The sequence below is a fragment of the Xiphophorus hellerii genome, chromosome 16 (genome assembly GCF_003331165.1).
Source record: "Xiphophorus hellerii strain 12219 chromosome 16, Xiphophorus_hellerii-4.1, whole genome shotgun sequence".
NCBI classification, from domain to species: Eukaryota; Metazoa; Chordata; class Actinopteri; order Cyprinodontiformes; family Poeciliidae; genus Xiphophorus; species Xiphophorus hellerii.
The window spans coordinates 3875942-3894155 of record NC_045687.1 but is presented as its reverse complement, the minus strand read 5'-3'; the positions used below and the strand labels follow the sequence as shown (position 1 = coordinate 3894155).

The 18214-nt window shown below is 39.9% G+C and overlaps 1 protein-coding gene across 1 annotated transcript in view; it reads left to right on the top strand.

Annotated features, from left to right (window-relative positions):
* The first annotated feature begins 3902 nt into the window (after positions 1-3902).
* The window catches only part of syt3 (synaptotagmin III), a 72964-nt gene continuing 58652 nt past the window's right edge, over positions 3903-18214 (top strand). The window contains exons 1-2 of the mRNA XM_032586809.1: positions 3903-4397; positions 16571-16833. The gene's annotated coding sequence lies outside the window, so the exon portion shown is untranslated. The remainder of the gene's footprint in view (positions 4398-16570; positions 16834-18214) is intronic.

Genomic DNA, 18214 nt, shown 5'->3' with positions numbered 1-18214 from the left:
GAGCGAGCTCCTTCCTCTCCTCGCCTCTCCTCTCCTCACCTCTCCCTCACCTCCCCTCCCCTCCCCAGCCACCCCCCCCCCCTCTCCCCTCCCCCCCCTCCCCTCCCCTCCCCTCTCCTCTCCTCTCCTCTGTTGTTCGTTCGTTCGTCTCGGGTTCGTTTTGTGCTCCGCTGTGACAGCTAGCAGAGGTCACTGTTTACTCTCGTTTATCAGTCAATCATCCCTCGCTGCGGGGCTGCAGAGGCAGCTAGTTTCTCCCACCTCTGAGGCCTGATTTACCATCAGTGCAACCAGCCCAGTGATGGAGCCACATAATTATAATTAACCACACAGAATAAACTCAGATTTGTGCTCCCCCCTGGAAATGCCAAATCCATTTTAGCCTTTTTTCCCTGCTAATACGAGATGACAGTCATGGTTTTATTTCTCTAGTCGTGGGAAAAACAGAACACCGTTGTTAGTGAGTTTAATGGAAATTGACTCTTAAATTTTTTCTGTTTTCTATTGAGAAAATAAAAATTTGAACATAACACAATATATGCACTTTATTCCCTCTTCTGGATGTTGAAGAGAGTTAGTTAAAGCTAACTAAAACTCTCCAACCTTTCTTAATTAGTTTTTAAAATACATTACAGTTCCAGTGTTTAGTTTTCTTTACAAAATGAAGGTTTATTGGTCTTTGAGTGGACGAACTTGCATTATTATGCCATTATCAATATATCACATGAAATCTCAACACAACAATATTATCGTATATCGCTATAACTGGGACAATTTACTATCCAGTAAAATTTATTTTGACAGACCTAATCAGTATGTTCCCATCCAATCACAAATTTTGAGCGAGCTTTAAAAAAATGTTGCAAAAGAAGAAAAAAAGAAAATGCTAATTATGCATGTTTCCATCTACGGCTTTGGAGCGAATCAACCAGGCTATGCAAATGTAATTTTGTCTGATATTGACGCTGCGCATGACTGCAATAAACAATAAGTAGAAGTTGCAAGTTCAAGTTAGCATGGATCACACATCCCATAAAAATATAGAGTTCTCCTCTTTCAGTGTTTCTTGCCTCTGGTAAGGCACAGAACCAGCAAAAAGTTCCCTCCTTCATCACAACTTATTTCCTTTTTAGTGTAGGAAATACACTAAAAAGTATTTTAGTGTAAAAAAGTATTTAAAAGTGGATTTTGACTTTTTTTGAAAAGTCAAAATCCACCTTGTATTAGTGTAAAAACTTTTTTTTTGCTAAATTTACAGTTATTTTGACTGTTTCCATTTCCATCAACCTTTTTAAATTCAATACTTCAAAATGAGCACAAAAAACATCGGAAGCATGGCTACAGACATCTATCAATGTTTTCTTCATTTTTAAGGTGTCAAACAGCTTTGAACTTGACACTTTCCTTGATTTTTCTTTAATTTGTCGTTAATTTATCTTTTTATTGTTGTAAATTCTCTGTACCTCCTGGACATTGCTCAATTTGTTCACTTTTTTCCCTGCTGAAAGCACAATATGCTGTCACGATCAGGCACAACAATTGGTTGGGTAATAAGATTAAAAGCAGCCAAATTCCAGAAAAAAAACAACCTTAAGAAAGCCTGAAGAACTATTGATCCAGACCACTTTAAAAATACATGAGTCTGGCAGCTGTGGAAGAAAAAATATAAGGAAAGGAGAAGTTGAAATGTATATATTTAATCACTCGGGATGGGGTTTAAACTGTACTTTCTGCTGAAGTAAAGCGCACGATGAGTTATGTAAGGAAACTCGACCCTCTGTCCCTCAAGATGTTCACTGCGTGTCGCCCTGCTGCTCCATTATGTCAACATGGTGAGCAATGTGCATCTATTAGTCTTTTTCTCTTTGTCATTGAGTTTTCTAAGATCACTACAGGTTCTAATGACTATTTGCTTCATCTTTTTAAAAAGAAGTTATCAAGTATCGCACAATAGATGCAGAGTTTATTATTTTTGCTGCCAAAATCTTTCAGCAGAATAAATTTTTAACCCTGACTTGAGGTGTTTTCACACCTGTTAGTGGGAAGAAAGTTGCAATATTTATTACATTTTCAGCTTCTGCATTTGTCTTTCGAACAATTCAGACCCTTTGAAAAACCTGTTCCCCTCCTCACCTGTGGGGGCGCTGCACAAAGACCCACTGAACGAAACAAGACAAAAACCTCTAAAGAAGACACTGAGCACAACTTCCTTATTCAGAAAATGTAAACAAAGCTGGAGTCTCATTAGATTTTAGGAGTTGAAGGATTTTTCTTTTGTCTTTAGTAAAAGACCACGAGCCGTTTCACCTGCTAGCGCTAAGCTAGTGCGTTTGTTGTGGTTTTATATACCCAGAATGCCCTGCGCTGTAGTCCACTTCCTGCTTTTGGAGCAGTGTCTGGTTTGCTTGGCGTTCACGTTTGCATCCAAACCGCGCCAGAGTTCACTTTGATGGCCTTTGTTTGGTCCGCTTTAGCTGAACTCTAGTTTGTTTGTCTATAAAGTCCAGTTCGTTTGGGGAGATATGAATATGACGTAACTTACCAAAAAATCAAACTGGTTTGCCTACAAACCTCAGTTTCGGTTCAGTTGAAATGAACTCTGGCGCTGTTCAAATGTATACATGCTCCAAAAGCAGGAAGTGAACTACAGACCAGGGGATTCTGGGTAAATACAAAAGGTAAAAGGTTACGGTAATTTTATTTATATAGCACATTTTTAGCAGCAAGGCAATACAAAGTGCTTTACAGGAATTAAAAGGAAATAGAAACAAAATAACAAACCAAAGGAAAGAGCAAAAGAAGAAAAAGCTAATAATGTTGATCCAAAGTAAATAAACTAGATGCTTCAATTCAGGGTTGGCAGATAAGTATAAGCATCCATCCTCTAATTCCTTTTCTGGGTTGGAAGAACTGGAGTCTAAAAGGTAGTTGCTAAGCTAGTTTCTCTGGGCTCCAAGTTCTCATCCCTGTTCTGGTTGCTAGATAAGTATAAGTATTCTCTGGACTTTCTAAGTGTGCTATAAATTTGTAAAAGTAATGAGTACTCCACAGTTTCTAAGTAATAAAAACTAAATGTTCCTGTTCTAGAAAATTTTTTTCTGGACTCTAAGTTTGTTCAAATTCCTTTTCTTGGTTGTGTTAATAGGAGTCTCTCTGCATAATCTAAAAAATAATCTAATATTGATCTAAATAGTGAGTAATCTACAGTTTCTAAAATATAAGCTAAAGAATGACTAATAAACTAGAGTCTCTGGATTCCAAGTTTGTTCTAATCCAACACAAAACAGTGTTGGATTAGAAATGGAACTTTTTCTTCTACCAAAGACAAAAGCTGCTAAAATCTGTAACAGATTTAAACTTTCCAATGTTTGGTAATCGGAGGTAATTCATGATCGAACTGGGTTGTGCTGCTTTGGATAACATTTTTTCTACTAATAAATGAAATCATTACATCAAAACTGCACTTTGTGTTCATTCACACAGGTCAAAAGTAAAAAAAATTCTTAACTTTTTTAGGCTTTTTAAAGACGGATGCATTTCTCCAACTTGCTTTCCTTCACCAGAGCAGCCGGTGATGCTTCCATAAAACACAGGAGCATCTTTATGTTCCCCCTCTCTGCTTCCTCATGGCCTCCAGGAGAACATGATCAAATCATGACTCCAATAAGCCTATGTCTTCTTCTAACTAGACCTCAGCCTCTCGTCTCGTCGAGGTTTCCCACCAGCACTGACACAAACAAGCACAGATCCGTGTCTTTTTCTGGCTGCCAGCCGAACAGACAGTGACCCACCATCCCCTCCTCATCCTGCTCTTCTCATCCCACACCACATTTTTACCTGCAACACACCCACCATCACCCCTCCAGGGGCATCTGCAGGAGGATTATTATCTAATCACAGCTCTAATAGGACCAAACAAGATCCAGGACGAGATCCAGAGACCATTTCCCACTCAAACACACACAGCAGCACTCACAAACCGCCTCTCTCTCCTCCTATACACGCCCCACATACATCAGTATGTCTTTAGTACAGACAGAGAGAGGAGAGACGGAATATTAGTATTCAGAGCACAGGGAGGAAAAGGAGGAGAGGCAGCGAGCGAGCAAACGAGGGAGAGTGAGAGGGAGGGGACAGTAGGAAAAAAAAAAACACAAGGAGGGGATGGAAATATAAGAGAAGACGAGGGGAAACCGAGAGGCAAAAGAGGGGAGGGGAGACAGGGATCATATTGTTCATTTCTTCCCTCTCAGTCTGCCTTCACCGGTTCCTGCTCGGACAGATGGATAGGTGCGGAATGCCCCTTTACGAGCGACGCATCTGAGTGAAAACAGCGGAGGAGAGAGAGCGGAGGACGAGCAGCAGGAGGAGCCCAGCGGTTCCTGCGACGCAGAAAGGTAAGGAAGGGGAAGATGTTCGCTTTTCGGTCGCTCCTGTAAAACATCCGCGGCTCTGGTTCCAGCGACGCTCCTTTGATTCCTGCATCCCCCGCACTGCTCAATGGGAGCCCCCGGATCCAGCCGCATGTGGCTGTTTTCCATCAATATTTAATGTTTAGCCTATTATTTGTGCATCCATGTTGCATTCTGCCTCTACGTTTACACCCCAGGTATCTACTATCCGTCTGCAGTTTTTTCTTTTGATCTAATATCCTCGCTTCTTACAATGATTCCTCTTATTATTATTATTTTTTTCTACGGGATATATAGGATGTACAGACGGCGGGGTGCGCAGAAAACACACACACAGAAGACAGGTTGGCGTGCGTAAGCCCACACCCCCACGGCCTCCACCCGACTCCCCCTCAATCACCTTCAAAGCTGGAGTTCCTCCACCGAGGAGGATCATATTTAAAAAATAACTGTCCCACAGACTCTTAAAGCTGCAGGCGAAAAATCAAGTGTGTGTGTGCGTGGGCGGGGGTTTGAAGGGGTGTGTGTGTGTGGGTGTGTGTGTGTGTGTGGAGGCGCTCCGTGTTGCTTTATGACCTTTTTTTCCCCCTACCAGGTGCCAAACCAGTCAGTGGTGTTCCGCATGTTTTTAGATGTGTTCCTGACTGAAACAAATGCTTTACTTCTCCGACATCATCAGGTTCGGCTCCAACATACTTCATCCGAAGCGGAACGGCCGACGCGCGGTCACGTGGTTTCGGGACGCTCGTGTTTGCACACACCTTTCACACACGGTACAACCCACCTGGGGACGCGGCTTACCTCCCCACTCCGTTCCTACATCTTCCGTTTAGCTTTTAAAAAATGAAATAAAAGCGCCACACCTTTCTGCAGACGGCCTCTTCCGGGGAGAACAACTCTGCAGTTTCCATCCAGGAGTTTTTAGCTTTTTGACGATCTTTGCTAGCTTGCTGAACGGGTCTCTCACTCTGTAGCTGACAGCCATCTTGGAAGGTACCGTTACTAACGGTCGTGACGGTTGCTATGACAACTACTAACAAGCCACATATTAGAACTTGCTCTCGTCTCATTCTGATCTAACTTGTAAACAATATTAAGTACATCAAAACTATTTCTCGACTGCAGTTTTTGAGTACTCTACCCACCTCTGTGTAATACTAAGATAAATATCAGTGATATTTACAGTAGTACTTACTGCCGAACTAGCAAAATTAGCTAATGTAGCTTTTATCTGCTAGCCAATTCAGACATGTAGCCTCTGTGTTTGTTTCTACATGTACTTTCTGTGCTTGTCACCAGAATCTTGTTATTCACACAAAGAGTTTTTATGTCTTTTACAAAGCCGTTGAAACACTGATTGTGTGCCTTAGCTCCTCCATGGTAAACGCACTCTTCCTGTTCGTTAAGTAGTGAACTACACCATAGTAGGAGATCGGGGGCAGTTTGTCCACATAGTCTGACATGTTAACTATATAATACGTGTCAATCCTAACAGCAGCCATTTAGTTGATATCTTTCTCTTGCACATTGGTCAAGAGAAAGAAATATATTTTCTTTTTCTTGGCCTCGAAGCCATGGTGCATCTATGCTTTGCGCTGAGCTTGTCTACTAAGATGGAGCAGATCGCTTCTGGTACAGACTTGTGGGAACGTTGCAATGATAAACAATTGCTTTCTGGAGGCGTGGACTCTGTTGAAGTTTAAAATTTTACCCAGTCGATAAAGTTTGGCTGTGACATTTGAAATGCGTTTAGAAATTGGTGCTGTAATAACCATGCTCTACTGCAAAGAAAGAAGTGCCACTCCTAACAAGAAGATCGTTAATGCTAGTTCAATATTTGTGAGAACACAAACTCAGTGGCTTTGTTCACTTCCTCTGGCATTGCTAAAACTACAGGCAGACTGCAATTCTAAAACAGCGCAGAAAATCAACGTCACAACTTCTTCTTCTGTTTGCTGATTGGCCAAGTTGAAATTTTAATTGAGGAATCCAAGTGAATGGGAGAAAGCCCAGACGGTGCTGTAAGCAAGATTTGAATCAAGCAGCATACTGCAGGAAGTTAACGGCCGGGCTAGACCTTTGTAGGTATTTAGCAAGGAATCGTAATTTGTCACCGCGTCGGTTAAATGCTCCTTAAAAAGTACTTGTATCAAAACAAAAACATTATAGTGGAAGCAGATTAGTTGTAGCAAAATATCAGAGTTGCTGTGTATATAAAACACACCTACAAACGTCCGACCAATCACACAACACATCACACAGAGCTCTGTCAGAAATAGTTCGACCCGGGCCTGGTGTCAAGAAGGCAGAAGGACGTCTCACTGCGAACAAGATGACGTCATTTTCATCACTCAACTACGTCGGTGAGAGCTGATTTAAATTCTTCGGTTTTCAAGCAGCTACTTTGTCACTTTTTGACAGTTTTTTGCTCTGGGAGGCTCAACGTTGTGTTCACACCAGCCCTGTTTAGTCCACTTTAAACAAACTCTAGTTTATGTGCCCTGAAAGTCTGGACGGAAAACGAACTCTAGTCCGCCTAGGTCTCGGTTTGGTTGTAGTGAACTCTGGTCAAAATAATCAGAGGTAAGGAAAAGCAGTTGTATAGGTGTATTCACACTAACCCCGTTCAGTCCACTTTTTTCCAATCGTTTGTTTGACGAGAAAGTCTAGTTCGATTGGGGAAAAGTGAATGATGTAATCAAACTCTGAAAAAGTTAACGTTGGCCAATTTAAAAAGCAAGTCTCGGTTCATTTGAAGTGAACTCTGGTGCAGTTTGAATATATCTGTGAACGCCAAGCGGACCGGAGACCACGCCAGCTGCAGGAAGCAGACTATACCGCAGGGTTTTCTGGGTAAATTCAACCAAGGTGCGAATCTTGCATTTGAAGGTGAAATGGCTCTTGGTCATTTGTCAAACACAGAAGAGAAATCGAACAGCCAGTAAAATCTGATGGCACTCCAATTTTGTTCACTTTTTGTGAGTAAGGAAGTTGCATTCATGTCTTCTTCAAAGGTTTTTGTGTCGTTTACTTTAGTGGTTGTTGGTGCAGCGCCCCCACAGGGGAAGAGGGAAACATGTTTTCCATAGGGTTTGGCTCTTTTGACACAGTGCAATGTCAAAGTGAACTACACCAGCTGAAAATGTGACCAATGTTGTAGTTTTGGTCCCCAATAAAACCAAATCTACCAGACTACCAGCTGTGAAAACACCCAAAAATCTGAACTCAGTCACATCACACTCCCTGTCTGCTCTGCAGCTTTGCTTGCTGTGAGGAAAGAGCATCGGCAGTATCCCAGGGTTCCTGCCTGGCCACTTGTTCTCTCCTTCCCGCCTCATGTTATGGATAATTTAGACACTTGCAGCTCCAACAAGCTTAGAGTGGGAAGCTGTGAAAGCCTCAGCAGCAACATTTAGAAATGTGGGACAGAAATAGTTGGAGATAAAAGGCGACAGTCTCCTTTGGATGAGCCGGGTTGTTCGATTGCATGTTTATTGTGATATATGATCATGAGGAGATAGTTTCTGATGCTGCGAAGGTGTCCAGGTCTTATAGGGCAGACTAAATTGGAGCAACCTCGAGGGTGAGGCTCGGCAAAGCTATTACCTTCGAGTCAATAGGCATTAATATCCCCACGCTCAGTCTCAGCCCTCATGCGGCGCCGTCTCGTGTCCCTGCGAAACGCGGCACCGCTCCACTGGAGTAACCAAAAAGCTGTGTTGTAGCAGCCCTATCTGTTTACCCCAGCGCATCAATCTGTCACGGCTGAGCGGCCAGAGGAGCGATGATCGCATTGTCTCGGCCAGGCACCGCCGTGGCCTCGGAAAGGAAGTGATGCAAGGCGAAAAACGAGAGTACGTCAGCCCTGGCAGGGAAGGGTCACGACCCCTGTGAGTCCAAGATACGTCTGAGGAATGATCCGAGGATACGTGAGTACATCGACTGGAGGTGGTTCGCCTCATGATGCGAGCCCAGCAGGGTGGCGGCAAAAGGCAGACGGCATGAAAGTCACGACCAGAGAGGAAGAGGCCACTGGGCCAAGCTGCCAGTCGGTACAGTGCAGCAGACTGGAAATGACACGTTTTTACAGGAAATACAGTTAACGCCAAAGCTGTCATTAAGGTGCAAACATGGGGGTGTGTGAAATTGAACAGATTTAAAAAAGAAAACAAAGAGCGGCAATGAAAACAAGAGCTTCAATTAAAGATGACTTCCAGGTAGAGATGAAAACAAAGGAAGGAGCGCAGCAGCTGATGGGAAGACCTCAGAGCACGCTCACTGGGATCTGCATGAAACATCCTATTAAGCAAAACCAACGGATTAGCTTCCTTTTGTCGAGAGAAAGCATTGTGCTCTGACACAGAAAAGCATCTGCCTGTTTCAGTTTCGTAATTATGTAGGTGTTTTTTTTTCTCCCCTGTAAAAATAGTTTGACGTTTTAGCAATAAACAGTAATTCCCACCGGTCTGGGTTTAATAAAGAGAGCGCAGGTTAATAAGACGACGATTTGAATATGCAGCAAATAAAAATATTAAACCAAGCGAGTGGAATTAAAAATTAATTGATAACCGATGTTTGACCCAGAATTAAGACCAGAGTACTTTCAGTATGAAGAAAGCAAGATCACAAATACCAGTAGGTGAGAAAATCCAACTTTAAAAATACAGATTCAGAGTTTTTAAACTGCAGAAATGCTGTCACTTTTAGTTTTCAGCCTCATCTCTCACAGTGTGACCATAAAACTTAGAAAACTTCATGTCAGAAATTGAGATTAGCAAATATTGCAAATAAATACTAAATCTTTGTTGTCAGTAGTTCATAGAATAAAAGAACAATGTGCATTTTACTCAAACATATACCTATAAAAAATAAAATCAGAGAAACTGATCATTTTAATTTAGCGCCATAAACGTTTAATGACGAGTGAAATTTGCTATAATTCTTGAAGAACCACCATTTTATTTCTATTTTTAGGTTTCAGAATAAGATGATGCCATTATTTTTGGTGTAATTACTGTATGTTGTTGAATTCCCTGGAAAACACGGAGAAACTGCTAAAACCTGCGTTTGTTGTATCTAAAGAATTGTTGATTATTCTTGATCATTTTTAGTCATTGTAGTTGAGCCAAAGTGAGCTGCAGGTTAGAGACTCCTGGTCTGGGCAGTCCAGTAAAGTATCTTTGAAAGCCATATAATCTGCCTCTAATAACCGATTTCTGTGATTATTTCTGCACGCATCGCCATGGTTACGCTCTGCATGTTCCAAGATGGCGTTCTTTTTTTGTGTGCATGAGTCACTGGAAAGAACGTTGAAAACTTGGAGAGAAGGCAGCGTTCTTGCTGCGTTCGTGGGAATACTTTGTTCTGTAGCAGCTGCTGCGACGATTCTGAGTCTTTTCCTTAACTTTCATTAAAACTTATCAGGTTTATTTTGCCAGTTTTGCTCATGTTCAAGAATCTCAGGCTACGTTAAAGCAGCCGGTCTTGATGCTCAGTTCCAATTTTTTGCTGAAATCCGATTTTTATTTTGTGTTCGTTCATTCTACGAATTAAATGCGAACGCAATGAGATTTCTGTGTGAACGTTTACGTCCCCAAAGCAACACATAGAGGAACGTTGACGTCACACAGCAGCGCACTGTGTACTGGAGTAATGATGGACGCCAACATTTTTGACATGGCTCATTTTACAAACTCCAGAAGAACATTAACTTATTGCCCAAAAAATAACTGGGTGTTATTTCTTAAATGCAAGGACGGTTTTTAAAAGCAGTTGAGACCCAGATTGAAGTACAAAAAACTTGCAAAACTTGGATTTAAAGAGAATATAGCAGCACAACTAAGATTTTATTTGCTACCGAGTTTATGAGAAGACTTTCGGAAACATATACATAATATCCATCCTGATTTATTTGCTGAAATCCTATATTTTTTGCACGATCATTCATAATCAATGCAACCTCAATCAGATTTCTGCATGAACAGTTTACATCCCCAAAGTGACGTCACACAACAGCGCATTGTTTCTGGAAGTAATAATGGATGGAGCTGTTAATGGATCGATTTTATAGCAGCTGACAGTACTGTCAAGAGGTCATAACAACTCGAAGGAAGCTGATAAAAATAAAGCACAACTAACAGCAACGTCTGTAGAGAAGTCTGTTTTGATGTGAAGTGATGCTCTTCTCTTCCCTACAGACTTTGATGATGATTGAATTCCATATTTATCATTTTTCTCAGACGTTTACGTCTGGCTCGGCTTCTTCTGGTGCAGAAACATGATGCATGTCTCACATCGATGACGTAAAAGTTGGATTAAATGCAACATGACCGCTCAAACTGCAGACGGTTTGAAAACAATCGGATACAGTTTAGTTCCACATGTGGAAATGGATCAAATCGGATTTTTTTTGTGTGTGAAAAGGTCTGAATTGAGCCATTTTCTCTATGGTTTGGACATCTTTTTATGGCTGTTTCACTTTGACAAGATCTTAAACCATAGGCGCTGAATTTTATAGTACAATTAATTGAACTGAAATATTTTATTCTACCGTTTATTGAACTTTTAGAAGTTTCATCGTCTGCGCTGCGCCACAACAAAGGGAAAAAAACACCAAAAAACAGGTGAAGAACAACTCAAAACCACTCAAATTATTCCTTTTTCCTTCACTTTCTCTGTGTCAGCTTCACTGCATACGCACACTTGTTGCTATGACAACCGGCTGACAACAGCTCCGCTAGCCAACGTAGCAGAGGTTATGTTCGAGTTTATCCCACACATTGAGTCCAGTTTTATGTTTTTAGGCTTGATGTTTATTTTGCGTTTATTGATAATTGTTCGTCCCGAAACCCCTGAAAATGTGACCTTCTTAGTGCTGTTTGGTTGTTTTCCGCTTTTCAACCACATTCATGCATATTTATAGGGAATGTTTTATAGCTTTCAGGCAGAGAACGTTGTCTTTCCATGTCCGTCCAATGAGATTTTGCTCTGAGTTGTTGGATAAAATAAAAACCTGAAGGCAAATCTGTCACTTCATGACGCCTTAAAGCCCAGAAACCGACAAAATGTTCACTGATGTCATAGATGGCAATCACTCAAATTCAAAATAACTCTTCCTGTCCGGGTCCAATGTGGATCCTTGTGTCTTAACAAACCTGCCTTCTGACATTTATATCAAATTTGCAGGTCGATGAGGAAGAAAACTGTCTGGATCTACTGTGTGAAAAGAGAATTGAAGGAGAGAGTTCAATACAGGATACATATTCATTAGCGAGCGCCTCAGCAATAAGACTCTGGAGAATCATCGTCCCTTCTTTGCGAGCGCCGGAACGATCCCCTCATCAGAAGGAGATGCAGACACAAATGTTTCATCTGCTTCATCACCAGGAAGGTTGGATGTAATGGCTGCACTCAGCTTTAAAAATGAGTCATTGAACTGAAGCTCCCATCCTGGGAGATTTAACTGGAGCGGTGGGGGGGCGGCGTCTCGCTCAAGGACATCTGTGGAGGTTTGAACTCGCAGCCTCCTTCTTCCTGATGCATCCTTGAATTTATATATTACAGATAAGGCTGCAACTGACAATTATTTTAGTTAATCTTGTGATTAATCGATTGATTTTAAGAAGCCTTACATAAAAAAGCTTCAGAATTGACCAATTGCAACATTAGAAGTTTACTAAAAGATGCAAATAAACAATTTAATTCCTTTTTAATTTAAAAAAGAAACTTTTTATTGCCTAAAATGCAGTATCGTAGCATTCCTTTAGTGAAAGGATCCATCTGATCTAAAATAAATATTTCTAACACCAGCATGTGAAAAGCTCAGCTCTTTTTGCTCGACTTAGCATAAATACAGTGTAGAGCTGATCTGTAAATTTTTTTTTAATTATTATTTTTATTAACTGATTAGTAATTGTATAGCAAAAGGTGCTTAAGAAATTTGTTTCACAGAATTTGAACCATAGCTAAAACTGATACTTGCGGAGTTCAGGGAAGAACATATTTACAGACAAAGGTTTTTTTAATTCTTAAATGCAAAATGTATACATTATTTTTACAGTTTAATTAATTACTACTAGATACTTTCCACAACATTTTTTTACATATTGAAATTTTAGTCTGCTCAGTTTCACCTACTTTGAGCTCATTTCAGAATGAGTTGTTGTTGCTTTAAATCCAAATAATCTGCTGCTTGTTTGGATTTTAATTAAACTTTTACACTCGCAAGTGAAAATGTCTCAAAACTTATACAACTGTACATTTCTGAACAGCATTAGTGGAGCCTCCTGCTCAACCAGCAAGAATGCAGCAAGTTGTTTCTGGAAGATACTGTAGGTCAACAACAAAGCGCTTGTCTTGTCCAGCAGCCATTGTACAGCACTTACAGGGGTAAAAAAAACCCAGCTGACCAAACGTGTTGGAACTCAGCTTGGGTTGCTAGGTAATGGGCGGAACTCTGCTGGGGTTGCTAGGTAACGGGCTGCGCTTCTCTGGAGTTGCTAGGTGAGGAACTGCTAATTTGTGACATTACATTCAGAAACTTTTTGAAACGGTTAATTTTTCAGACACCAAAAAACATGAACCTATTGCCAAAAAAACCGTTTGGGCTGATTATACTAGCAGTAGAAACTCAAATGGAATTACAGAAACATGCAAAGTTTGAATTTTGCATAATGGCTCCCCTTTAATTTGACATTTGTTATCAGTGTGAACGTATACAAAATAGACCAGGATGTATTTGCAATTTGATTGCGAGGGAATGCAATACTTTTGAGAAGTAATGCAAAGGAAAATGAGGCTCGGTTATGTATCTCCCCACAAGCAGCTTTCTGCTGCTTTTATCCGGTCTGGGTGTTCCCTTTTACTTTTTATCTATCCAGATTTAGCTCTTGATCTGATTGGATCTCATCTTGTTCGCCGCCGTGAGACTGGATGTGGCTGATTCGTCTGCCTTCGCAGCCCGACGAGGCGGTGACCTTGCACGCTGTCCTGTCTCCGCCGCTCAGCCGGACGGTGACCTTGCTGCTCCGTGATGTGGCGTATTTATTCCCCGGGAGTATTGATCCCTGCAGTTAATGGAGAGGCTGTGGCAGCTTTACTGTTGCTCTGATATCCACTGGAGGAACATCTGTTTCTGGTATTGGTGGTCTCCAAACCGGAATGAGTTGTAGATTTCTTCACCACCAGCTTTTCAGTCAGATTTTCTCATCTTTCTGTCTTTTCCTTCCTGCTTCTCCGTCTTGATGCCCCAGCTGGCATTGGATGCAGCCAGATTCTCCGCCAGACGCCCATTCTTCGGATTGCGATATCTTCGGCTTTAAGTCACTCAAACAAATTTGCTTTCCTAAAGGAAAAGGAGGACTTGTTGTTCTGGCATGGATGTTGCACTGCAAAAACATCAAATCTTACCAAGTATTTTTGTCTACTTTCTAAGAAATATCTTAGTTCACTTGAAATAAGACAAAACTAACTTTTCAACAAGAAATATGAGCTTGCTTTTAGTAAATAATTCCTTAATATTGATGAAAAAGTTCTAGTTATAAGTGAAATTATCAGCCAGAGGAAGAAGAAAATTTTTCCCATTATATAAGTTAAAGTATTTTCTTCCACTGGCTGATTGTATAACAACTAGTTCTTTTCCCCTCAATATAAAGAATTACTGGTTTAAAACAAGTTACTTGTAAGAATTCCACTGCCGCCGTTACCTAGCAACCCCAGCTAAACTCACCCCGTCGCCTAGCAACCCAGTTCTAGTTTCACGTGCAGATTATTTCACAATATGGGAAAAGTGTCTTGTTATAAACTAATCTGCACTTTTTTTTAATCAATATTGGGTAAATATTTACTTTAAACATGCCTCTACATCTTCCTAAAACATTACTTTTAAGTTTTGTCTTATTTCAAGTATACTAAGATATTTGCACTAAAAACTAGAGCAAAAATACTTGGTAAGATTTTGTGTTTTGCAGTGTTGTGGATCAAGCTACCGCTTTAGCATTAGCTTTGGCTAAATACCAGGTGGGTAGGGTACTTTAACGTTAGCCGAACTAATGTTGGGGATTAGAGATTTTTAGGTAGCGCAACTAGCTTTTTAGCGAGAGGTGCCAACAAATGCTTCTTTAAATGTAAAAACAAAAGGAAATAAATTCTGCAAATACATCTTACACATGGTTCTTTTTTTATTCTTTGTTGTATTGTAAAGAATTGGGTGTTTTTGTAGTGCAGTGGGTTTCAACACAGATCAATTTAGCGCTTTAGCGTTAGAGCTAACGTTTAAGATTGGCAGCGCAAATAGCTTTTTAGTTAACTGTGCTCACAAATGCTTCTCAATATGAAAAATTACAATTAAAAAAATCTGCATATACATTTACATACAGTTTAATTCCCTTTATTTTATTATAGAATATTTGGTGTTTTTTCTGTGTGTGATTCCTTCGTTTGTAATATTTTTGCACCAGATGGACAGCTAAAATGGACTAGACTTGACCAAACGGGAAAGTAGAGATTGAGTGGAAGCACTTCTTGTTTCAGACGATGTTCAGTGAGTGAAATATGTCTTTGCGTAATGCGGTGATTGATTGATAGACGGGAGACAGATGGACACTGGAGGATCACTTTGCCAGGGAGGTGCCACTCGCCTGACGCTGACATCTCACAGAACAACATACATCAGATGATCGATAGTCCTGCTCCTGTTTGACACGTCACCTCTCTTGAGAAATTGGTCTTTACAAGGACGAAACAGCTGAGTGGGGAACTGAGCTGACTTCTCATCATGAACGCTGTGTTTTACCACTGATTTATTTTCCAGCCGCACCGCTTGTTCACGTTTCCTCTCACCCCCGCTGGGCTTACAGGACGCTGCTAACGTCTCAAAGCAACCCTTATTTTTTAACACATATATTATATAGATTCATTACACACAGAGTGCAATATATCAGGCATTTTTTTCTGCTCAGCTACATGGTTTTGGCATAAAGCTAATAAAAACTCAAGATTCTGCCTTTCAGATTATTTACACACTGCAAAAACACAAAATCTTACCAAGTACTTTTGGTCTGGTTTCTAGTGCAAATATCTTATTACATTTGAATTAGAAAAAAAATAGCTTTTCAGCAGGATGTAGGAGTTTGTTTTAACCTAATGATTTATTACAAAAAGTATTAGTTCCACTGACAGGTTATTTCATTTATGACATGGGGAAAAGTCTTGTTATAAGTAAAATAATCACAGAGGAACTACAACTTTTTCATCAATATTAATAAATTATTGCTCCTATATCTTGCTGAAAAATTAAATAGTTTTGTCTTATTTCAATCATACTAAGAGATTTGCACTAAAAATTAGACCAAAAGTACATGGTAAACTTTTGTATTTTTGCAGTGCAATTTCATTTATTAATAGGATGTTGAGGTTTTAAATGTTAGAAGATTTAGCAGTTTGTTTTAAGTCAATAATTTCTTAATATTGATGAAAACATACTATTTCCATTGACAGATTATTTCACGTGGGAAAATTTTATTTTTATAATTTGCCTGTGGAACTGGTACTTTTTAAAAAATGATTTGCTTAAATTAAGCTCCTATAGCTCAATGAAAAGTTATTTGTAAGATCTGGTTTTGTCTTATTTGAAGTGTACTAGGCCAAAAATACTTTATAAAATTCAGTGTTTTTGCAGTGAAGAAGTTTATTTTACGCATCTGGGCCACATTCCTCAATTGTTAAGTTAAGAAAGAACTAGAAATGAGTAGAAGACTGACCAGTTTAAAAGTAAAGCCTGTAGATCTGCTGATTAAGATGACTTTAAAACATAATAACTTTGCAGCTTGGCAGCAAAGTAGAAAGAAATGAGGAATGACTCAGGACTTTTGTACAGAACTTTAAAGTTTTATTTTTCAAATTTGCATAATTAGCTAAATCTTTACATGCATTACGTTTTGGCCAGAGCCCCCGGAGGCACGCAGACTCTGGGAAAGAGAAACATTTTAGTGTTGACCCGTTTTTATTTTGACAGAATGGGACCAAAAAAATGAAGACCATGAACTAAAAGCCAGCGTCTGTTGGATGAGAGGACAGAAAAGAGCCAGACTTCATGAGTTTGTTGTTTGTTTGAGTTTTTTCTACTTCTTGCTGATTGGTTGGTTTGCTTTACTTTGCAGGTGCAGTTGGAGGGTTTTCACGCAGACGTTGAGAAGTCAGCCTCCTGTCCAGGTGGATTGGTGGAAGAGACGGACTTCACCGATGCATGCCACCCGGTCCTGCTGGAGCTAAACATGCCGGCTCTGTTCACAACTCTCGGTGAAGAACGATGGTTATGAATTCACAGGACAGATAAATCTGTTTCCTCTGTCGAAGAAACTTTTACACAAACCTGCCTTCCAAATTCAGCATGACCAACAACAAGAGTTGAGTCCAGAAGAAGGTAAGGTTTTGTGCTTTTCTTTTCAAATTTAATCTAATCTTTATTTTTTTTTACATTTATCAAATGAGCAAATTCATCTAGTTATTTTAAACATGATCTTAAATGCCTCATTGAGCAGGTTAGGATAGATATGTGGCCTATACAAAACATGATCATTACATTTTTTGTACAAAATCATTTTTAGAGATTTTAGTTTAGTCAGTTTAGAATGAACTGTTTTAGGGCGTCCTGTCACTTTAAATCCAAATCACGCCACTGTCGGCCACGCCCCCCAAATCAATGTTTAACACTAGGACTACCAGGATTTTGAGAAATTCCTATCTCTACCAAGAGGGGCCAAATTGGGTATCTTCCTAGAGCTACCGAGAGAGGGCCAAACTGGGTTATTAGCATCCAAATGTGGCCATACTGACGACTCTGAATGGTCTAATTAGCATCCCTGTAGATGAGCAGGGGGGAGGAGAGCCAAACTCACTACATCTCACTACTCACTACTTCTACTTTTGAGGAACCCTCAATAATACCAGTTCTGATAAATAACAGACAAAAATTAGTAACATCACACAGAGACAAAAAAGTCTCTAGATTGCAAAATTTAGTCTCTATTCCACTTCAACCAATGTTGAAACCAAACAGAAATCTTAAAGCTTCATGCTGCATATTAAAATTGGCCTTATTAAATATCAGATCCTTGGCAGGAAAATCATTTTTAATTCAAAACTTTATTATTGATCATCGTCTTGATTTTTTGTTCCTGACCGAAACTTGGCTGAATCAAAATAACAGCTCATCTATTCTTATTGAATCATGTCCTCCAAATTTTAGCTTTATAAGCCAGACCAGAACCGACAAAAGAGGAGGTGGAGTTGCAGTCTTGTTTAATTCTGCCTTTACTTGTAAGCAGATATCCTATGTAAACTTTTTATCTTTTGAATATGTTGCCTTGCAACTAAACTCGTACACGCGTATATTGCTGCTGAATATATATAGACCTCCGAAACTCTGTGCAAATTTCTTTGATGATTTCACTGAACTATTGTCCCTAATTTTGGTGGATTTTGATTTTGTTCTTATTGTTGGTGATTTTAATTTTCATATCGACAACCCATTGGATCGCGGCAGTAAAGAGCTACGCCAGATCCTGAATAACTACGGACTGATCCAACATGTCTTGGAACCCACACATAATCATGGACACACTTTGGACCTTATTATTTCTAAAGGGCTCATTATATCTAAAATTGTAGTGCTTGATGTAGCATTTTCAGATCACTTTTGTATTTTTTGGGACAGCTTTCTCCCTGCACAAAAAGACAACCATACACAAGTAATTTCAAAAAGATGCATTACGGAAACTACTGCGGATCAATTTATTCAGGCT